The 22,606-nt window shown below is 39.9% G+C and overlaps 1 protein-coding gene across 4 annotated transcripts in view; it reads left to right on the plus strand.

Annotated features, from left to right (window-relative positions):
- The window catches only part of ENAH (ENAH actin regulator), a 91,329-nt gene that overhangs the window by 22,305 nt on the left and 46,418 nt on the right, over positions 1 to 22,606 (plus strand). The window lies entirely within an intron of this gene.

Genomic DNA, 22,606 nt, shown 5'->3' on the forward strand with positions numbered 1-22,606 from the left:
CTGTAAACGAGAAATGAAATTCTGTTATCGTAATTGAATCACTTGGTTTGTGTGTCATCGCTGGAGTGCCCCAGATTGGGTATTGGTGAGGTTGGATGTGGATGTGGCTGTCAGTGCCTCGTAAATCTCACAGAGAACTCTGTTCTTGGCTGTTGCAACTCTGTTGGTAGAGAAAACACATTGAATCCAAACTGTTAAAAACCAATAGGAAGTATTTTTCCAATAAAAATCAGACTGGTGGGATTGCACGATGGATGTAAGCTTAGAGACTTTGGGTAAACTAAGTCTAGACTACAGTACTATTCATTACATAGTAACTTCATGCTATGGCTTTCTCTTCAGAGGAAGCGCTGATGCATTGAAATTCTTCCTTGTAAGAGTTCTTTGCTGTTAGCAGACATGTTATCAGCCAGAGAACGGCTTTGGAGGCAGCTTTCAGCCCTGCCACACCCTGGCTGCTCAGCCATGCTGCTGGGAACCATTTCAGTGGGTTCCTTAGTAACTCACCATTTAAATAAGACAGGTATTATCTCTGTAGAAAGCATTGTAAAAGGGTAGAAGTCCAGGCTTATGCTGAGTTCTGAACGTGGAAGATGATTCAGAGCCATCAGAAACTGAGTGCAACTCTTTAAGGTACAGGAAGTGAAGTTATAAAAGTGTAACTCTATGCAAAGTTATTCTAAATAGCCTCAAAATCAACACCTCAGGGCTTTGCGGTGTGGTTTTCCTCTGCCAGACTCCTACAATTTTTAACACGGGAGGCTGCTTCAGCATTTACAAGCAAAGTCACAGTACCAAAAAGTATTTGAAGTACTTCTAAAAGTTCTGTTGGCAGGTATGGTTGTGCAAACTCAGGCCACGTACTCACAGTTGGTAAATAGAAGTCGGTATGCAAACAGCAAGGACCTGGTGCCTTTCAGGTTGTTCCTTGAGTGAGATGGCTTGCAAGGGGCAGGAACTTGAGCAGGCATTGTGTGGGCAGCCAGGCTCTGTGTGCCTTCTGATGGCTTTTAGAAGTGACATTTGTTGAAAACATTACCCCTTTGTGTATGCTGTAGTCAGAACTTTGAAAGCCTTAACTTTTCCTCGAGTATCTTGCTGTCAGGAAACGCTACTGTATGCAAGTTACAAGTTTGTCTAAATTTAGATCAGACAGTATTTCTAAAAACATGACTTCTTATACAGGAGAAGAGCATGGATAGTACTTGCTAGATTTTGAGACAGAGAGCTTCCCTATTCACTTTCCTATGAAGTTGGACCAACTGTTACAAAAGGAGATTCTGTGTTCTCTTTTCCTCTTTTATATGTGTTCCTAACACGTGTCATTCATGGAGGCTGGAACCTTTTGAGAGCAGAAAGCAGATTTCAGAATCGACTCAAAATCCCACGAATGCAACCTGCCACAACCTGTGTTTTTTTTCTGGGAAGAGCAAGTGAATAGGTACTCAGCCTTCAGCGATGCGTTGTTTGAATCTCACTACTGGGGTTGTCACAAGGTGTTCATGATTTATCCAGATACCGCGGCATTTCAGTGGAGAACTGATGTCCAGTTTCTGCAGACAATGGTCACATTGATTGCTTAAGCATTTGTTGTTGCTTGAAATAGCTGTGGCAATAGGAACAGCTCGAGGATAATCGGCAGAAGTTAGTGATAACTCCGAGTATAACTTCAGTGTGAACTGCAGTATCTGCAAAGCTAATGTGTGTTTCAGCACACGTGTGTGAGCAGATACTGAATTGCCAGTTGCCACGCACCTGAGGATGTTGATTCTGGCTGAAGTCCTTGGTTTCGTATGACAACTCAAGTCCAACAGCACGTTGTGAGGATTTTAGTTGCCACATTGCCAGTGCACTCCATGTGAAGAGAAGCTGTGTGTGCTCAGTAGCTTTGGAGCTACTGCAACCCAGAGCTTTAAAAGAAGTAGATAAAGATCCAGACTGTTTTGAGGCTAAACCTGATTTTCCTTATCAGCTGAATCAAATATCATTTGAGTAACCACAGAGGAATGAGTTTCAGTGGAGATCTTTGTAATCTGAAGCAACTGAAACTTGAATAGTGTAATACTGAAAGTAAAACTTAGCAGTTTTACTATATAGAAAAATGTTGGAAACTGCAACAAAGCACCTATTCTTAGGTCTATTCTTAGACCATTCAAGGATTGGTTGTTTCATTTTAAGCAAAGTTCTATCTGAATGCTGGTGGGTTCCAGAAATAAAGGCTTGATGCTGGTGATTCCTTGTTGCTCTTCTCCTTTCCCAGTCTTTCCTCATTTGTGAGGGCCATCTGTAAGGATATAATGAGGTGCTGAGCATCTTACGGTTCTTAGTCTTGCAGGTGCCTCCTTTGAAGGTAAAGGATGTCTGTTTGCTTTTTCTCCAGAAGAGCTCCCCTCTACATACATTATACCACGTAATATTTGAAACTTGGAATGAGAATAATTATCTCTGATAGCTTGTTTGAAATCTTTTGGGTTAAAAAAAAGCTAATATGCTGCTTTTTTGACCTTGAAAATACTTGTTCTAGTCTCTTTGTCAGCATGTGGGAAATACTCTGGAGCATTAGATTGTAAATAATACCCTCTCCCCCTCCCCTCCTCCCCCTTTTTTTTTTTTTTTCTTGATTTGCCAGTGTGCTTGAAAGTCTTCAGTGTATTTTCTGGCAGACATATCTAAGGAGGCAGCACATTCTGCTTTCTTAACCATAAAGAGCTCATTCTATAACTTATTATCCTGGGACTCAGCATTAATCAGTTGCCAACTTGTAATTTACCGGATACATTTCTAGGCATGATTGAGTTTGAGGGACTGTTTATTCTGGGCAAATATACCAAATATCAAATCAGTTGGAGAAGTGTGACAGAAACAGTCTTCTAAGGTTATAAAGCTGTCTTGTGTTGACAAGATATTCTAAATTCAATGTGGATTTTTTTGCAAACACTCTATTTCCTAAGCATTTACTGTGAGTGTTTAGGTCTTGTCTCAGTTGATTTCTTACATTTTACTTCTGTGTCTCAGCTGCTTAAAGGAAATTGGGATATTCTGATCATGGAAGTGTGGTGGGATTTTTTTTTTTTTATGCTGCTGCAGATACTGAGGTGCTGTGGCAAAGGATGTGGTTTGGAGACTCATCTGGCACAGTGCACTGCTTGAGGTCACCAGCCTTGGCATTCCCCAGACATCAAAGTGGAGCCATGGCCTGAGAATACCTGAGCCAACTTCACAAAACTCATTTAAGCATAAAATTCATTTGGTTGGTTCTTGCTCCATGTTTTCCTAAATGATAACCTGATCAAGAAACTATACAGAGTCGCAGAATTGGAAAAGACCCATGTGGATCACTGAGTCCAGCTCCTGGCTTCACACAGCACTACCCAAAATCTGAACCTGATGTCCAATGCTCCCTGACCTCTGGCATTGGGACTGTGCCCATAGCCCTGAGCAGCCTGTTCTATGCCCACCGTCCTCTGGTGAAGAACCTTTCTCTAATCCCCACCTGATTTTCCCCCATTCCCCCCGATGCAGCTATCATATTTATGTTCTAAATAGTTGTTGTCTGGATATGACATAACTGAAATTGTTTTATATAAATGATGCAAGTTGCTAACTTGCATCAATGACTGGAGGGATGATGTTCCGTATGAAAGGGCTGCAGATGTGATTAAAAAAAAGAGGTACGCGCAGCTCCTGACCAAAAATACTCTCTGATGTTTGCTCCAGGGCTGCCTACGTGCGGAGACACTCCTGAACTGCAGAGTTGAGGAGCAACAGTCAGATTTATCTTGACGTGCTTAACTTTCTCAGGATCTTCTGTGAGAAGATTTCACAATGTTTCTGAATAGTATTTTCTAGTGTTTCATTGCTGTTACTGGAAGGGGAACTTTCCTATTGCTTATTCTTGTTTGTGGATGACGGTGTGTTTTTTTTTTTTTCCCCTGCATTGCATGGTTTACTTCTTTCTTTTGTTGCCATATGCCTTTCTTGATGCACTGCTGTTTTCCCAGCTTTTGTCAGCAGGTCATTCCTCTGTCTAGAGGGTAATGGCAGTTCTTCCTTTTCCTTTATCTACCTCCCTTTTACTATTTACTTACATTATACTGTTTTGGATACCACAAACACACAGTTAATTTTTTCCTTTTGTGAGTTGGGTAATGATGAAAGATAGTCCTTATCTATTCTGTGTGATCTCTTGTCTATCCTGATAGCAAGGTACTTGTGTATATTCTCCTACGTGCCAGAAGCAAGGTACTTGTGTATATTCTCCTACGTGCCAGACTGTTACCACATGTCCACCAGTGCTTTAAACTCTCTCATGACGAGCTACTCATCAGTTGGCTTGTCACAGAAAATGGGAAGTGCTAAATCTTATAATCCAGAAGTAACTGGGAATCTAGTCTAGTGTGTCTTTCATACTTCGGGGTTGGTTTGCCCCTAAGTAATGAATAAATACTTCGTCAGTTGGTAGTAATGATTTACTGTTTGACTGGGTTTGGCTAGGCCTGTGTTAACATCTTTAGACCTTACAGTGTAAGTGCTAATTATGTAAAGGAGTTGAAGAAACTCCTTTCATGTGTCTTTTTTTTTTTTTTAAGTACTATTTAATTTTTTTTATTTTGTAGGATAGTATTCCCAGTTGGTTTGTGCTGCTATATTTTGTTTTCACCTGCCTGCTGCATTTACTTACACCTTTACCCAGTGCACCAGTTCTTCTGTGTAGGTCAAGCTGCTGCTTTACCTCCAGCAAGGCTTCTTTGACTGTTCTTTACCTGTTGTGTTAAAGGAAACGCTGATGTGCATACCACGTACCATGATATGTTGTATCTTGTCAGCAGCGTTTGGTTCATGCCCAGACTTCTCCAGTTGCTTCAAATGCACACTTACACAAAGTATACCTAATAATTTTTTGACCCTTATTAGGTAGGAGAGTTAGGATTCCATGCTGCTGCTTGTTGTTGTATTTTTTTCATGTAGAAACACATAACTGTAGGGCTTGGGAGGGACATCTCTGGAGATCATTCAATTCAACACCCTCCCCTCCACCCCCCCCGCTGAAGCAGATTCACTGCAGTAGGTTTTCATTTTGATATTTTCTTGAAGATAACTACTGAAGTTTGGTGAGGGTGGAGATGCACAGAAAAGGTTCATTACTGTCTCCGTGTGTCACTCATGAGAAAAATCTTGAGTGGAATCAGCCCGGACTAAAGGGAGCTCTTCTTATTGAAACTTGTTGATGTCTGTGTGCTACGCTACTTAATTTAACAGATACTAGTTAAAGAATACTGTCTGATGTCTCTGCTTGCAGATGGAGCTGCATTGCCACATCTAGATTTCAACAGACACAGCTCCCTGCTCTGAGTGCAGATGCTGCTGAGCCTGCCATAAGGAGAGCAGCTACTGACATTTAAGCTACTGTTTTTAACGAGGCCTGGATTGGATTAGTCTGCCTAGGTCACTGGCAGCCTTTGATGACAGGAATGAAAACTGAAGTAACCGGTTCCTAAACCAAACCAGAAGTTTTCCTTTGGATTATTCAGTGGATTCTGCTGACAGCATGGCTAGCCGGTTAGCTTGAGCTTCTTTCTGTGAAACAGCCTTACTGTATGTCTTTGCTTTGTGGATTCCCTTCTGGTAAAAAGAACCTTCAGTTCTCCCAGCTCATTTGTTCCTGCTACGAATGGATCTGAATTTCAGTTCTTGTTGAAAGCTGCATAGCACTTGTGAAGCACCTGTGTGTGAAGAGGAGAAGCTGAAGAGCTGATTTCGTGTAGCATGTGCTGCTCAGAGCCTGGGTTCTGTTATCCTCACTGGCCTGCTGGTGGCTGAATTCACAAGCATGCAGTCTGACATATGTGATTAGCCTCTACTTAGGGTATGTGTAGCATGTAAGAAGTCCTGATGCAAGTCTTGAAAGCCTTTCTCTCACCGGTATGCATGATGGTCTTTAGGAGCTTTTTTCCCAAAATGAATGACTCTTCACAAAGGCATTGAGTGCTTTTCTTTGTGCACAGAAAGAGGGAGAGCCATCAGTTTACCTTTTTGCTTCTGAAGATGCTGATAAATGTAACAAAGAGAAAGCCAAACAAAAAAACTGATATGCTGGCTGGGGGAAAAAATGTTTAAAGGAAATGATTTGCCAAAATACATAATGAATTTTTCTAGGGTTTTATGGAACATTACTGTTTCATTTTATGCGCTGTAAGTCCGTTCAAGTTAACTTTGGTTTGTGTTACATTAACCAGATCTCATTGTTACATTTCATCACATGATTTTTATCAAAGTGTGCTTGGACAGTGCTTTACACATAAGTGGAAAATGGATTATAATCTACTGGGGACCAGCAGAATGCACTGTGCTTATAGTGTATGCCTACACAGGGCACAAAAGTGATAGAATTCTTTTTCTGTTATATCTGTATTTGTGCACGTGGTTGGTAACGTTAAAGGAGAGTCCACCTGTTTTTGTTTGCTTACCTTAAGAGTAGCAGTTGATGAAATAATATACAACATAATCTGGTTACTAGTGATAGAATGAAGAGATTAGCATGAAGCTGTGGCTGGGGACCATCATGTAGTGTATCAGGAAGAGGTTCTTCAGCGGGGGTTGGTGGGCATGGAGCAGGTTCCTCAGGGCAGTGGGCTGGGTTTTAGCGAGTGGTCCTGTGTGGAGCCAGCAGTTGGACTCCTTAATCCTTGTGGGTCTCTTCCAACTCATGATGAGATACTCTACTTTAGCAGAACATAAATACTTAATACCTACAGCGTGAGAATCGATGGAGGTGGACTTCTTCAGGTCATATGCAGCAATAGAATGAGGGGCAACAGGTGCAAACTGAAACACAGGAAGTTCCGTACTGACACAAGGAAGAACTTCTTTATTGTTGAAGTGACAGAGCCCTGGAACAGGCCAGAGAGGTGGTGGAGTCTCCCCTGGAGATTTTCAAAGCCTACCTGGATGTTTTCCCATGTGACCTACTGTAGGGAACCTGCTCTAGCAAGAAATTGGACCAGATGATCTCCAGAGGTCCCTTCCAACCCCCACAGTTCTATAATTCTGTGAAAATGCAATATTTAGTGAAGCCCCTTGTCTTGTGTGCTGCTTACCTGAAAGAGCGTTTTTATGGGGCAGGTAACAACCACACCTTATTAAGCTTGTAGCTGTCGCTGTCAAACTGATGTATGTGTCTCATAGAATCACAGAATCCTTAGAGTTTGAGGGGACCTTTTAAAGATCATTTAATCTGCTCTGCAGTGAACAGGGACACATACAGCAGATCAGATGCTCAGAGCCCTGTCCAGCCTGGCCTTGAAAGTCTTCAGATGAGGCAGCCACCACCTCTCTGGGCAAGCATAGCAGTGTATAACTGTAGCCTGAGGTTTTTTTTTTTTTTTTTTTTTTTTAAAGTGAATAAGCAAAAAAGCCCTAAACCCCGCAACACTTAATAGGCAAGTAGAACCTGCCAATGCCAGTGGTATTGCCAGTGAGAACCACAGCACCTCTTCTGGAACCACCCTTGTGGGGAGGATAGGAGTCCCAAAGCTTTTTAAGGAGGGAATATACAAGACGCTCCCTGTGTGGTTTAAAGATTAAACTTCTGACAGGAGTTAGCTAGAAGGATATCACTGGAAAAACCCAGCCCAGTAATAAAGGCTGTAAAGAGCAGAACTTTGTCCTGTAGCATGGCATCTAAAATAACTTAGCACTTAAATGGCTACAGAGAGCAACATTTTAAACTAAAATAATGCAAGACTGCCTGGAAAAGGTGGTTTCTAAAATGAGGTTAGAGCTGCAGAGGAAAGGTGGTACAGTGATCTACAATTAGGAAAACCACATGAAATTTCTTGCTCTATAACAGCCCTCTTGTATGATGAAAAAGGCATGTGGGATGCCTGCTGGGTTGTGCTCCTTGTATACTGCAAAAGAGCGCTTTCCAATAATTACTGCTGTATGAGCTGAAGCAGTGAAATTCCCTATGCAGATAAAGCTTTTTGGCTCTTTAGTTAACATGAGCCTCAACAATGAGGGTGCTGATAAGGAGTTCTAATTTTCGGGCAAAATCATTCCTCAGCTCACCTTTGCATTGTAGTTACAACACTGAATACCTTATTAGAGCAAATAATCAGTGAATACATAACTGTGGCTTTACACATGCTTTCTGCAGTTGGAGTTGGTGAATGGGTTCTGTTTTATTTTGTTATTGGAGAATAGTGAATGGCACAGGTGTCCAGCTTTTATACTTCTGTATTCTTAATACTTTGAGTATTACAGCTTCAGAATAAAAGCCTTAAGTGGCTATTAGCTGGTCTATTTGTGTGATGCTTTCTGGGTTGAATTTATACATTACTGCAATGAAAAGTATTTATAATAATTCACTGGGGTAAGAAAAGATTAGCAGGAAAAAAATAAAGTGCAAGGTACTATTAGCCTATGCAGTGCTTTGGGTTTACATGCTGCTCTCAGTGCAATTTAAGGTATAGTGAATTCCACTCCCTAAATATGAGGGGATAGAATAGCTGGCGTTTGTAACTTTAATACTGGAAAAAATGCCTGAACACCTCTTCCAGTTCTGACGGTAAAGTAATATAAGTACCCTCTTTCTGGGCCTGTTTTGGATCTTATTGCTGTTATGAAAACTTCACTTTCCTGTTTTTTGACTGAAGGAAGCAGGCAACTACTTTTCTCCGTGCCTTAAAAGGGAAAAAATACTTTTGTTAGAACTTCAGGGGACTTCCTGAACAGTGTGAGTAATACCATTGCATATAATAGATTGTTTTATGCTATGCACATAAAATATAAAAATGATTAGTCCTTTATGTAATATTGTTTGTGTGCATAACCCATTCTGGAGCTCAATCTCGAGCCCAGATACACTTGGAAATTTACATGCAGAGAAATGGATTTGCTCAACAATTATCTGCCTTGTAGATGTACTCAGCAGAGATATAAATTGTCCTTACTGAAAGTTCTGAATTGGAAGGACTGTCAGGAAATATATTCTCCTCTTGCTGCTACCACATCACCAGTAGACATGTTGCAGTTGCTTTTAAAACTTGAGTGTAAAGGGGAGCATTGTAATGGAACAGAAGTTCAAGTGAACAGGAGTTTGCCACTGTATTGCTGGAGATCCTGCTGCTTAACGGATACTAACGTGTAAGGTTAGTGTCATCATGAAATGGACACAGCTTTCTTAACAGTCAGCTTCTGTCTCAAAACATGAACGTTTGAAAAGCAGAGAGGACCGCTGGGATGGCAGTTGAACACCTATGAGCTGGGAGCAGGAGTTCATGGCAAACAGTTCCTCATTGCGTAACTCAATAGCTCTCATTCAGGTCTGAAGGCAGATCTAAGAGACCTGCTAGGAGCCAACAACCAGCCTCCTCAAATGAAACATTGCAGTCTTAGGAAATAATCACGTTGTCAAGTAGTTTGAAATAGTAGAAGAGCTGCTTTCTGTGGAAAAGCCGTGGGTGATGTCACAAAGGCGTTGATGAGTTAGAAATTCTGTTGATTGATTTTTAACGAGAGTGAGCATGCGTCGTGCCTCAGCTGCTCCATGTGTGTGCGTTGTGCTCTGAGTCAGATTGTTCGTTTTTCTGCAGGGTAATCATCTTTTGTTGAGTTTTGATAATAGACCTATTTGAGGCAAGACACGTTGAAAAATAGTCTGTCTTACTCAGAGATGATAATTCCAATGTCAGTTTATACTAGGCTCTCAGTGTGGATAAAAAAAAAACCCTTCAAGCAGGTGTTTAGAACACTGGTACACTTTAGTTAAAGGGGCTGTAGAGCTGCTGCTGCTTCCTTCTAGGTGCTTCATCTTTCTTCCAAGAGACACATGGAATAGCTGACATTGAGAAAACCAAACAGCTTCTATTTAATGGCTTGTGGTGCATCTAGCTCAAACCTATTTCTAGGACAGAGTGTTATATATATTGGATGCACAAATGTTAGTGTTAATTATTAACTACATTGAATTAGTTACTGCAATCGTCTCTTGGTGTTCAAAGCTAAAAGTGGGTCACAGAGACTCAAAATACTTTTACAGTGAGTTCTAGCATTGATTTCTGTATTTCTGCTCATGCTGTTCTTTGCCTGTTTGGAGAAGAAAAGGGCTTTTTGCATAGAGCCTCTTGGAAGTAACCTATCTTATTCTGATGGAGTTACAGTAGTGCCTATTTTGCAGGAGAGAGATCTCCCTCCAACAGCTCCTGTCAATGGATTTTCTCTAAGTCGAGCACCAATATCATAAAAGAGTGGCAGAATTTTTAAATCAAATCACCTTTTCTACCTTATCTTTGAAATCATTGACTGTTGAAGCCAAATGTCAGATTTTAGGAGATGCTGAAATTTTTGCTGTTTGTTAACTAGCACTATATGAATGATATTCAGAGGAAAAATGATCACAGGTCTGGCTGATTTTTAGATTAATTAAAGTTGACTATCATTAGAGTATAAAAGTGGGTTTATATCCAAGAGATTGGATTTCAAAAAGACAAAACTTTGACTGAAGCGTATTGGTAAAATTTGTTGGAGGAAGTGAGGAATTGTGAAGGAATTGAAGCAGGATTTACAAATTAAGGGCTGAAATCTTCGCTGTTTTGAAGGGCTTCTAAAATGGCAGTGAGTTAACCCTTTCAAGCAGGACATCAGTAATGTATTGGCTTATAAGAGAGAGAAATAATCAACTGTTTAAAAAGTGATGTTGAGAGACTAAAAGGTGTGAGAAAGAAATAGGACTTGCTCAAAGTAAGGTTGAATTACACTTGCCAAAAAGCAATTTCAGTCAGAGGAGGGTGTACTGAGAAGTGTGTGTGAGGAGTAGGGAAAGAATGAACTGGCCTGAGTGCTATAGCAGTTAACTCTGCTGTTAACCATAGATTAGAGAAGTTCTTTCTGTTGCATTTTTGAAGTTGAGGAGATTGTTAACCATTATGTGCACTTCAGCATACACACTTATTGCTTTCTAAAGAGAAGAAAAATCAGGCTAAATGTAGCATGAAACTAAGTTCTTAGCAGTTCCTGTATTTTAGGGAAGGGAGATATTTGAAGACTGACTTCAGAAAATGGCTGTGTTGCTTTGTCTTTGTTGCTTTGTTACTGCTATGCTGTACTGTGTATATGGGGTATACATTTTCAGAAAATTAGGATTACTAACATGGTGGATATACTTACCTACTTTTGCGGTTGTCTATAAAAATGTAAGTAAACTTAGTAACTGGAAACCACATCTTTTGTTCAAAAAATGATCTGTAGTCACTTTTCAGTATCATAGATCCTGGCACGTATTCTACAGTTTTGAATAAATACCGATTGCTCCGTCAACAAAACTACCACTCATAAAGGTGCTCTAAGTATTTTCTGGGTTGAATTTTTCCATGAATTTATTGTGAACTTGCAGATAAATTCTGTGCCCTATGAACTACATCCATGTGAAAATGCAGACTGCTCATTACCAGGTATTATTTTGTTTTCTGGCTTGGCACGCGACAGGTGTGTGCTTGAAGCATATGGGAAAGGAATAGCATATTTTGAAATGGGGCTTCCACAACCTCCTTGGGAAACCTGTTCCAGTGTGTCATCACCCTCTGTGTGAAAAACTTCCTCCTAAGATCTAACCTAAAGCTCTCCTGTCTCACTTTAAAACCATTCCCCTTGTCCTATCACTATCCACCCTCATAAACAGTCGTTCCCCCTTCTGTTAAGTAATGTTTGTGGAGGGAGTGATGTATGAGCAATTGCAGGAGCCAAGGAAATGTAATTTAAAGGGAGAGGAACAGGAGAGAAAGATAAAAAGAGTGGGGTGGTTACAGCAGGTGTAGCACAGTAGAAATGAAATGGGGAAACTTTGGATGAGGACAAGAGGAAGAGAAAATGGTTGTGAGGAGCTTTGGCATACAGCAAGGTATGACTGAAGTAATGACTTTTCTTGGAGCAATGAGTTGAAGACTGCTGTGATCAGCCTTGACAGGTATTTTTCTAATCTCTTTTTGAGAAAGAATCTCATGTGAAAGAGAGTTCTACCAACTCCTTTGTTAACTGTCCTGGTGCATAACAGCAGTTGTTACTAATTTCTTCTAATACTTGACTAAACTTCTTTTCTTATAACTTCCTAAAACTATTTTTTCCTCCTTCCTTTTTCTGATCTGGTAGAACAATGACTCACCTGACTTTTAAAAACCTCATTTCGTTTTTCCTTCCTTATTTGAGTAGGAGTACCAAATTCCATGTGTGTTTGCTGGGTACTATTAGAACAAGAAGAAAATGAAATGGGAAGAGAGGAGGCATTTTGGGATGTGAATATTGCATATAAGATGTGTGGATGTTTGTCCTTCCACTTTTATTCCCAATTGGCAGTGTTTCATTTGAAACAGTGTGTCCATATTTAAGTCCCACTTCATTATACCTCTAATAGTTCATATATATTTAATAATAGAATTATAAGAAGTTCAGGCAGACCTATTAATTGGTAAAGACCGAAAACTTTGTTTGATCTAAAAAGGAAAAGCATTGAGATGTTTACTTACCCTTGGACCTTCCCAAGTCCTTCAGTTCCTTGTTTTTTGATGTTCCCTCGCTTGTTTCATCCATAGTTGAGAACTGTAGTATGTCGTTTTCCTTTCAGACTCACTGAGTTACTCTGCTAATCATAACATTCTAAAATAGCTCAGTCAGATGCTGTTTTAAATATACAGACATCTATTTTATAGAACAGGTCAGTAATACAAATGCAGAGTTCATTTAAACCCCCTAGCTTTAGACACTGAGCAGCAGGACTACTAGTGTTTAAGGTCTTTCTTTGTATGCTATGGGAGAGGCTGGCTGAAACTGCAAGTGTGAAATGCACAATGTTATTTTTGGGAAGAACATTCCAGTAGAATGAGGTGTTAAGGCAGTAATTGTCATAAATAAGGTACTTCTGATGATATGTCTGCAAATCAGTGGGACCTCCTCAAAGGATATTTTTTCCTTCTAGAATTTAGTCACAATAGGGGTTCCTGGAGTTTCTCACTGCTGTCCTGGGCTCAATACAGGCTGTCCTTGAAGTTGGGTTGGGTTGCTTGTGGCCTTGTCCAGCTGAATTCTGAAGTCTGTGAGGGGGGACAAACACAGCTAGCTTTTCTGGCAGCTTGTTCCAGCCATTAATTGCTCTCCTGGTGTAATTTTTTCTTACCGGGGCGGGTTTCAGGTTCCTTTTCTGTAACCTTTGGCTGTTACCTCTCATCTCTATGCACTTCTGAGAAGAAGCTGGCTGTGGAGTAGTTGAGAATGGCAATTTCGTGCCTGCCTTTTAGCTTCTTCTAAGACTAAACACATCCAGCTGTCTCAGCTGCTCCTCATGCATCTGTTTTTCTAATCCTCCTAATGGTTTTCTGTCTAACTTGCTCCAGTTTGTCTGTCTTGTACTCGGGAGCTCAAAACATGACATGATGCTCCAGATATGATCTCAAGTGTTGCATAGAGGGGGAATAATCACTTTCTTACAGACAGGTGGTTACTTTATCTCAGGTGTAGTATTTTGCCCCTGAGGTTTCTCTCGGCTGGTTTGTCCAGCCTGCAGACTGCTTTAGCATAGCTCTGCTGTCCTGCATATCTGCTCTCCCAGTTTGAAACAGCCATCCACAGACTTGCTGAGGCTGTTTCCTGGTCATTAATGAAGACGTTAAACAGTATTAGCTTTTGACCTGAGTCATTTGTCAGTAACAGATTACCAGTGAGATTTCAAACTGCTCACTGTAACCCTTTGAGCCTAAACATTGAGCCATTGAGCCAACTTTTCTCCATCTGCTTTGTAGCCCACACATTCAGATCCTGTCTATTTAGTTTGACTTCAGGTAGTGTGGAACACTGTGCCAAAGGCCTCGCTGAAGTCAAGTTACGTGACCTTTGTCATCATCTTTCAACAGAAGACAATTGGCTTGATCAGGTACAATCTGTCATTGAGAATCCTTGCTGTCTGTGACCAACTGCCTTCTTGACTTCCAGACAGTTGCACCAAGACCTCTAAGAATCCCTTACTGTAGAATCATAAAGTGGTTTGGGTTGGAAGGAACGCTGAAGCCCACCCAGCCCCAAACCCCAGCCATGGGCAGGGCTGCCCCCGCCAGCTCGGCTGCCGAGAGGCCCCATCCAACGTGGCCTTGAGTCCGTCCAGGAGTGGTTCACCCACAGCTTCTCTGCACAGCCCTTTCCAGGCTGATCTGTGGCTCCCTGGCTCTTAGTTCTTCCACTTGTTTGTGAAGGTCACAACATGTGCTTGTTTCCAGCTCTCCAGAAGTTCTCTTGTTCTCTTGCTCACCTTTTAAAGATGTTTATGACCTCATGACATCACACCTCAGAACTTCCACTCTCACTGAGTGCATGCTGTTAAGCTCTATATAATTCTGTATCTAGTATGCTGAAATGAAGCCCCTGCTTAATGTTCATTTACACAGGCATTAAGTACTCCATTCCTCCAGACTAACATGAAGCTTGTGGACCTAGGAAGGCAACTTACTGATAGAGACTGGGGCTGACTATCTCTAGCTTTTCCTGTGTTCTCTGCTGCTAGATACTCCGTGTTTCTGCAGTGGAGCCCTGTTTTCTCTAATTCATATTAATATCAAGGCAGTATTCAAAAGCAAGAGCACAAAGTATACTGTTCACTTCTGTATTTTTAGGTGGAAGTAAGTTTTAAAAAGACACTTCCTACAAGGATCATTGTAATGAGTTGTGAATTGCGTATCTGTGTATTAACGCTGGGGCTGTAATGGCTCAATCAGAGATCAGCCACATCCCCTTTCACAGCTCTCTACATCGGAAGCATCCATTATATTAAATAAGTAATGTAAAAATGTTACTATCGTATGATTCCAGGAGGAACAGAGTATCCTTTATCTGGAAGCAAAGTGAGTTACATGATCCACAGCAGTGGTAGTGTAATGACGGATTGTGTTGCAGAGTGCATTCAAGAGCTCTCATTGCACTGGGAGCCTGGACTCTGGAAGCTGTGATTTGTGCCGTGTGTTGAAAGTTTTAAGAAATCACATAAGGTCATTTCTGTTAAAATATGTATAGAAGATGGGAAATGGGTGTTAAGTGTTTTTTTCACAGGAAATTGTGAGCAACTGTCAATCTAGTTGCTAAAGATGGTGTTGTTCTTTGTGCCTACTTAAAAGCTTCCCATGGTATGACTGGGCTCAGATTCATGGAACTGGAGCACTGAAAATGACAAACCATATAAAAAGAAAGTTTGTAGAAAGGAAGGAATGCATCTGGCTAGCTTTTGGCACTGGTCTAAAGTTAATAGCTTTAAAAGTTGAAGTCTATGATAGTTCCTTTTCAGTAAACGTATTGATTTTACGACTGCTAGCTTTGCTCAGTCACAGCAGAGTCTGGTGCTTGCAAATTGGTTTGTCCCTAGATTGTGTATTGGAGCTTGTTATCTGTTTGCTTTGTCAAAAGAAGTATACAAGCTGAGAATCTGATTTTTTCAGAGTGTTATGTGTAATAGACATTTTAGATTTAAGAAAAGGCTCAAGTTGTTCAAAAGATCATTGGTAGCAACCTTGTGCTTCTGTTCCACCATGAAGTAAGACCGCCATCCAAACAGTGCTTGCCAGACTGTAGCAGAACTTTTGGCTTGTAATGCCACTGCGTTGAATCATTGGATCTACACCGAGGAATCTTAATCTACTTAAATTATCACTTAGATTCTGCATAATCTTTTAGTGTCAGTAAACTCCTGAAATGTGTGAAGAAAGTGTGGGGGAAAAATAGATTTGCTTTTAAGAGTGGAATATATTCAGGGGAAAAAAAAATCTGGATAAATTACCAGGAATGGCATACTTCAGAGAGCAACTTGTGTAAGAGGATAAAAGAAAGCAATAATGTGAGTGAGTTCGTGGCATAAGTGTAAACTGAACCATCCCATTTGTGGGTCTCTGGAGTCTAAACACAAGATTTGACTTTAGCAGTATAAGAAGGGTGTCTACAAAGATCTTATTCCTCCTACAAATTGGTTGTAATGAAACAGCCAGCCAGCACATAGTTCAGATATTTTTCAAAATTTCTGTTGGAAAACATTCTAATAATTCTTGATAGGATGAAGAATGTAGAAAATTAGGGGGAAAAAGATTGCTTTTGCTGCTTAGAGGTTACTTCACTGAAATATATTATCTCAAAGCTAATTAATGAAAGCTATTAATCTAATGAAGTATTTCCTTGAAGTTATTGCTAAGTTTGTATACAAGGTGAAGACCAAATCTTGTGTATAAAATTCCAGTTTATCCAAACTCTTAATTCTTCACCTCACAACATGCAATTTCAAGTAAAGCTTCTATTTCTTTTGGTCTAGGAGCTTGGACAAATGTACAGTGTTCAATTGTTCAAAATAAATTCTTCATTGGGATTTAAAACCTCGTCTCTTGAAAGTATTGTCTGTATCAAGACTGTGCGTGCGTTTTGAATGTATAACATTCTAGTGCTGCATTTTTTTCCGCACCAAATTATTGATGAGGAAGCCTTTGAATCTGAAGTGCAATTTATGACAAGACTGCTCCTCCTTTACAGCCCCAAAGCAGATAAATGTGCGGATAGTATTTTAACACAAATAAGAGAAAAAATGAAGGGAAGCAGTTAACCTGCGAAGGGTGAAGTGGTGCGGATGGTGTGTTGATTTGGACCCTGTTTTTTAGCTGATACTTCTGAGTATCTCCAGTTTTATGGAATGCAATGTGTACTACGGATGATCAAAATTAAGGATTTTTTCCTCCTTAAAAAACAAGACATGAAATTGTCATTTCTTTTGTCTGCTGTAATAGTTTGTCAGCTTAAAAAAGTGACAAGAGACTTTTTTTGTGTACAGGGTAGTTAAAATTTGTTACTTTTTCATGTGGTTTCTGTGATGTTTTTCAGTCCTTGTACTGTCTGCATTCAGAACACATTCATTGTTACAATTTCTCAGACTATTTTTGCGTGTACTTTATTATTATCAATTAAAACAAATAACAATTTGTACAGAAATTTGCATGTCTGATATTTCTGAAATAATATTCTGAACTGTGAACGTTTGTCTCACTCAAGCATATGTTTTCAAACTTAAATAGCAGTTTCTAATGAGAATAATTGCTGTATTTTTACGTGATTCAGCATATCACAAACGTAGAGATGGTACTCAATTGCCAACTCAGTGACTGCATGGCCACTCTATGGAATACTTTCATGGTAAATGTGGTAATGTGCAACAATATTTGAAAATATAGAATTCACAGGCTTAGAAATTACGTGAAAAATACTTCCATTTGAGATTAAGCTAAGTTGTTTTAAATGATACTTCCTGCAGTGATTTCCTTAACCTCTCCAATAGCCACCTGCTGCCAGGTCTGTTGATAAAACTGTGAAACTAAAAGATCTTCAGCAAAATAAGAAGTTTATTCTGTAAGTTAGTTACTAATTTTATAGTAACTAAAACAGGCTGCTCTTAGATTAATGTTAAATGATTTTATACAAAAATTGAGAAGCAATTTCCATTGTTGAAGGCATTTATTGAGAGAAAAAAAGCTGTACAATAGTAAAATTTCGGAATAAAGCATTGCAAAATACCGTGCCAAAAGTAAAGCTTTGTTCCTTTGCAAGCTTTCAGTCCCAGCATTTAGGTTCAGCTTCCTTTACTCCTCACTGGTAGTAGGCTTTATGTCTAGTATAGAGTTTTCCATGCAGATTTGTCTGGTTTCTGATACTGCAGCTCGTCTGTTCTGAGTAATTCATGAGAGGGAAAAAGTGGGAGAGATGAATGAATCTCTCAGTTATCAATCAAAAGTTTTTCCGAGCAAAGGCAAGAATTAACACATTACAAGGGAGCTGTTAGTGAAGCAATCTGGAGCTGCTTCCTCTGCTTTCACCTCCCAGTTGAATGGTAACTCGTGGATGAGTTTGACCTGTTCTAAGAAATCAACAGCCAGTCTTGTCCTCAGGGTGATCCTAATGTCAGAAAAAGATTCTGCGTGAGAAGCAGGTGTTAAGTATGTCAGCTGGTCTCACATTGCTCTTATTCTATAGCTTAGAAAGTGAGTTAAATGCTGTACAATCTGAAGTCCTGGAGTGGCCAAGCCATGTTATTTGAGGTCGGATGCAACAACAAGGTGACGTGGCTCGTTCTGCTGTACCAGGCACCCGGTGCTTCTGTGGAGTAACATGTTCAGCCAGGTTTTTGCAATGCAGGAAAAAAATGGAGGTTCTTTCTGCTCAGTTAGTAAGTTAGAGAGAAAAGTAACTTAAGGGCATTAGAAACATCTTATTAACTTAAAAATGCCAGCAAATAACTACTGAATTAAGCCAAATGAGCAACTTAGAATACATGCCAACTTTGTGGAGTATCTTTTCAGTTGATAGAAAGTAGTGCTGCAGTACCAGGTGTATTTTCTTTTAATAACAAGGTGGAGAACACACATTCTCATTGTATCATGCCAGTAGGGGTTCAGGAACAACCAGGGAAAATCATTTTTCAAAACTCCACCAAGGTACAGAACTGGATATTTGGACCTATGTTGTGCTGCTTGTGAAATTCTATTTTAAGACATCAGTATTAGAAATGTTTGTGGTTTTCTAGCTGTGTGTTGCAGTTTGAAAATCCTAAGTAGGCATTTGGTGAATCAGCATCTTTCCATTCCTTTCTGACCTACAAAGACTGCTCATTTGAGAATGTTGTTTCTATGAATTGGGAACATACCAGCCAAAAACCACTGAATCACCAAAAGAAGTGGTAGTGGATATGACTTAAAAACAGGCAAACAAACACGACTCTAGTTGTTATATCACTAACATACTAAAGGTTGAGACTGCTCAGGTTCTGAACATTCTCCTTGCTTTTGTTGGTATATTGAATTATCTTTTCTGTGGCTGCAATCCTGCACTTCTCTGTGTGCGTTCGATCATCTACAACCTTCATCCTTTTTTATCCTTTAATGGAGGGAAAACAAGCATCCCCTTTGCTGGGGGAGGCTTAGCTCAGCAGACTGCTGGTGTCACTGTGCACTGAGCTTAAGAACTTGGAATGTGAAAGAGGGAGCACATTCCATTTGGGCAAAGGAATCATGTCTGTTAGGGGTCAGTTTGCTGTGGTTTTTCAACTTTCCATATGATCTCATCGCTGGAGGAGGAAAGTATATTCTCCCTTAAGAACAATCTTATGATTCATTACTACTATATTTTTCTGTGTGAGCTTTTTGAGTGCCAGACCTCCCCTTACTTCCCCCCACCCCCAACAAAAACCAACCCCCCTGTCTTCAGCTTTATATAATATTGCTGTAGGTGGATTTATTCAGAATAATAGTTGGCTTCAACAGTCAGAGCTTTATGTCTATAGAACTGTTGCTAACGTATATTTATCCAGCTATTTGTCAAGCTTTGAATTTTGGGGAGAGGGCTTGTATGCTTCGCTTCCTAAGGTTTGGTAAGCGCTGCTTAGCACAAATCTTCCCTTCTGTGGATATCATTTCACATGCTTATTTCAGCGAGTTTACTTGGAAATAGATAATCACTTCATTTAATTGAGTGAAGATTTAGATTGTCACTTCAGTTCTGCAGCCCACTGGCCCAGTGAGCTGGCAGTCGGCCCCTGGAAACAGCTGCGTGTTTTGGCAGCAGCCTTTGGAGCTGGAGGGAGATGTCTTGCTTGTTCTCCCACATACCCCAGCAAGAGCTTCTGTTGGCTAGTCAGAATGTAACGGCTCCTGGGACTGTTACACTAGGATATACACCAGAAGAAAGAAAAACTGTAGGGATGTGAGTCAATGAAGGATGCTTTAGAAGGTCTAGTGGCATGGCAAAGAGGTGATGACCTTTTTCCATTTGTTCCGCAGCATACTGTAGAGAACTTGCTCATTCCCAATCTGTCTGAAAATGTGTGCTGTAATAATACCACAGTGGCTTTTAGGTGATGAAGGAAGTCATCTCCTTACATCTGACAATCGAGTCCTGTAGTCATAGGAATACAGGCATTCATAGAGCCTCTGTGGACTGTAAAGAGGTCACGTATAAATACCAAGATGAGTGAAGACCTTCTTCCTGTTGGAAATACAGCAGGGAAGTGAAATAAACATGAAGAACAAAGAATATAAAGGCACTCTTCTGTTTCAGTTGGCTCCTATCCCTTTTGAACTGAAGTTTGTGTCTAGTGGAGAAATATGAAGAGTACGGGTGAGGTGCTGGTTAACAGTCCTTACCTAAAACTTGGTGCTTTCCCTGGAGAAGGTGGATCAAGGAAAGAAAATAAAGCCTTGTTTTTTTATTAGACCTGTCAGTGGCGTGGTAGTGAGGTACACACATGGCTGTTTGGTTTGGTGTAGCCTTGTGAGGTCAGGAGCTCAGGTATGGTTCTTGTTTTAAAAAAGGAGAATTTTGGGAGGGAGCCTTACATATTTATTTTATAGTGTTGGCTGTTGTACTCAAATAAGCATCAAAGAGAAGGCCTGAGAATCCATTTTTGCTAGAGATCACGCCTTCCTATTCCTCTTCAGAATAAGTAGCAGTCATTTTAGAGTGCAGAACTTTTACTAAGAGAAAGAAATTGAATTTGTCTCCCTCCATGTAGTAAAGTACAATTATTGAACGCTGGGAAAAGACTAGCACACTGTGACGGTTTAATTTGTTTCTGATAGCAGTGGTTTCATTTGTCTATCTTAACTGCTGCAGGCTGGTAAACAAAGTGATGGATGGTGGGAGCTGTTAGCAGGAGGGGAGTTTGCTGCCTTCAAATTGGTACCTGGATGGAAAATTATAGGCATGGAATGTGAAAATTTTAGTTTTAGGATTTGTGTGAAATGAAGGTAGAGTGCTTATTTTGTAATAATCAAGTAGGTCAACTGGAAACTGTTGGTATTTGCCTTTTTTAAAGGATGTGAATCATCCTGTATCGTTGTATGGGTAAGAATTACCCATTGCTATTAAGAAAATTATTTTATTTTAAATGGAGCATGAAATATTAGTGATAGAGACTTTTGTGTAGTATGTAGCATAGCCTGAAAAGTGGAACTAAAAATAATTAGAACAGTTGTTAAAGAAAAGCTGGAAGTAGTACTCAGGGCCGCTTTGTTTGTGCTTTACACTGTGCCACTTACATTCTGAATAGTTGTAAAATAAGTTTTTTTTCTTATGTTGAAGAAAAAAAATCACGTAATAACAGAGCTTCTCCAGAGCTTAGCCACATGGAAGGACCGTGGCAGGGCAGAGAATAAGAAGGCACAGAAAAAGAGCATCTGAATTTGGCGATCTGTCCTACTAATTAAGTCTTCTGATCACTGTACCATTACTTAATCATTCTCTGGTATTACCTTACTGTAATTGGAATATATTAGCTTATTGTCTCCATTTTTAATAGGATCTAAATTATTATTTTTTTTGTCTGCACATGATTGTGAATCTGAGATAAAGTTATTTTTTGACGGGAACTCTGCAGACCACGTGGCTCTGTTTCCAAATCAGTATCTAGGTCCTGTCACTTATGGTTTATCATGCTTAAGGTGAACCCAAATTCAGATGTAGCAAAACTGTTGTAGGTTTAGAAAAACTACTGTGTAATGTAGAAAACCACTGCTGTTTATTTTGTACTTCGTGATCAATGCAGAGCACTTCTGGATCTGAACATTGCTAAGATTGTTGCCAGAAGACTCTAAATAGGGAAATCAAATATGTTTTTGAATTGCATTCCTCTCAGATGAAGGAACACCACCTACCTGTGCTGTGCTTTTTAATACGACTTGTGAAGCATCTGAGATTTGCAGCTTATTTTATTTACAGGATTACAAGTCTTTGCATTTCTCTTTGGACCAGACGTGGTCCTTTAGGACTAATGATAAATTTCAGATATATATACCGCACTTCTTTTCCCAGTATAGTTCATACGTTATAATCTTACTCTACTTGTGTTTACCTAATTTCTGTCTGGCAAAAGGGTAGCCCACTGAGAGATTGTTCTCCTGTTATGAGCTTAGATAGTGAGAATACTTGTCATTTTAGAACCGGGAGTGTATTTCTTCATCTGATATTGAATCTGTTGCTGCTGTAAGAAGCACGATCTGTGTTCTCTCTTCTCCACCATTCTGGTGTTGAGCATTTACTCTGTTAGCTAGAGAGCTATGGGGGAAATGTGATGGAAATTGGTGCAGTGTTTTGTCAAAACCATTGTTACTGAAAGCTAGCAAAACAGCTGGATACGTTTCTGTGTTTTCTTGTGTCAGGAGATGCAGATGAGATATTGGAAAATCTCTTGATTCTTCTTTTTTTAGTAGGAATGTGGGGGGAGTTGTCTTCTCCACCTTTATATTTTATGAGCAAATATTTCATTACTGTCCTTTTGTTATTTATTAAAAAGAAAAAAAAAGAAGCATGTCTCCTCAGCTTTCTCTGTTCTCCAAATGGTGCACTGCATTCCTTGCAAGCCAGGCATCTCATGTGTTTTCTGTAATGCTGGGTCTGCTGAAGTGCAATGTTCAGAGAATTTGGCGTACTGATAAGAAATCATTCCTTTCTATTTTTATGTCTTGTCTGCATCTGGACGTTTCCCGCAAAGACAATTTGTGTTGTCCCATCCACACCCCTCCAATAAATCATGTTTACAGTATATTCTGCTTTCCGT

The sequence above is a fragment of the Meleagris gallopavo genome, chromosome 2 (genome assembly GCF_905368555.1).
Source record: "Meleagris gallopavo chromosome 2, MGAL_WU_HG_1.1, whole genome shotgun sequence".
NCBI classification, from domain to species: Eukaryota; Metazoa; Chordata; class Aves; order Galliformes; family Phasianidae; genus Meleagris; species Meleagris gallopavo.